Below are 1,341 nucleotides of genomic sequence, written 5' to 3' on the forward strand. Positions count from 1 at the left end.
CCCTGTGCTGGGCCCCAGGGCTGGGGCAGCTCTGCAGGTGGGGTCTCACCTGAGGGGGCAGAGGGGCAGAATCCCAACCCCTTTCCTGCTGCCCACGCTGGGGCTCAGCCCAGCACAGGGGGGTTTCTGGGGTTTCTGTCCAGCTCCCCAGCCAGGCCCAGCCCCTGTGGTTCTGTGCCCTCCTGGCAGAGAAAGGTGTGATAAATACGGCAGTCAGGTGGGAAGTGGGGTCTGTGAAAGGGGGTGACTTTGGGGAGGCCAGCTGGAGGGATGAGAGCCACACTGCAGCTGCTCACAGCTGGAGCAAGCTTGGGGAGAAACAGGGATCTGTGGCAAAACAGGCTGGGTCTGTGCTGGGCTCTAAGGAAAGGGCTCCCAAAGAAAGGTGGGAGCATCCTTCCCACAAAGCCAGGGAGAGTCAGGGCTGTGCCTGGGAAGGAATGGAGCCAGGACAGTTAAGCCTGCCTGATTCCTGAGCCAGGTTATCCCAGATGTGAGATCCCTGGAGATACAGCCTCTCTGCAGCTGGGCCAGCAGAGCCACACGGGGCTGAGCTGAACCCCAGTGACCCCAAAGAAAACTGCTGCCTCCCCACCACTCCTCCTGTTCGGCTGGGGCACTCCAGAGGGATGGGTTTGTGCCTGACTGTGCCTGGCACCTTGGCAGGCCCCAGGCAACTTTGTGGAGCAGCGGGAACCTGCAGAACAACAGAACACAGGAGCAGGTGAGGGATGGTCAGATGCCTTTGCTTTCCAGTGATGATTTATTTGCTTTGCACCTGGTGACAAACACAAATAAAACATGATTTCACTCCCCTTTTTTCTGCCAGGCAGAGAAAGAAAAAAAAAATTTGTGACAAAAATCCTCCACTTCAGGAGAGATTTTCCTCTGGGCCAGATTTACAGCACAGCATCCCTGGGAGGGGCTCGCAGGGGCTGTGGGGATGCAGCAGAGGGATGGATCTGTGCCATTCCCAGGAAAAGCTGTGGCTGCTCCCCTCCAGTGTGTGCTGTGGTCACACATCACCCCTGTGGCTGTGTCACATGGGATCTGCAGGAGTCGTGATGTGAGACAGCGCGGGAGGAAACAGGGGCTGGAATCGCAGGCAGGATGGATGGACAGCAGGCTGCTCTCCTCAGATATTTGCATCTCACTTATCCTCCTCATTTCTATTCACAGAATCATTGAATGGTTTGAGCTGGAAGGGATCTTAAAGCCCATCCCATTCCACCCCCTGCCACGGGCACGGACACCTTCTACGTGGTTGCTCCAAGCCCCATCCAGCCTGGCCTTGGACACTTCCAGGGATCCAGGGGCAGGCACAGCTTCTCTGGGCAACCT

Source organism: Corvus brachyrhynchos, unplaced genomic scaffold (assembly GCF_000691975.1).
Source record: "Corvus brachyrhynchos isolate BGI_N302 unplaced genomic scaffold, ASM69197v1 scaffold63, whole genome shotgun sequence".
Classification (NCBI taxonomy): domain Eukaryota; kingdom Metazoa; phylum Chordata; class Aves; order Passeriformes; family Corvidae; genus Corvus; species Corvus brachyrhynchos.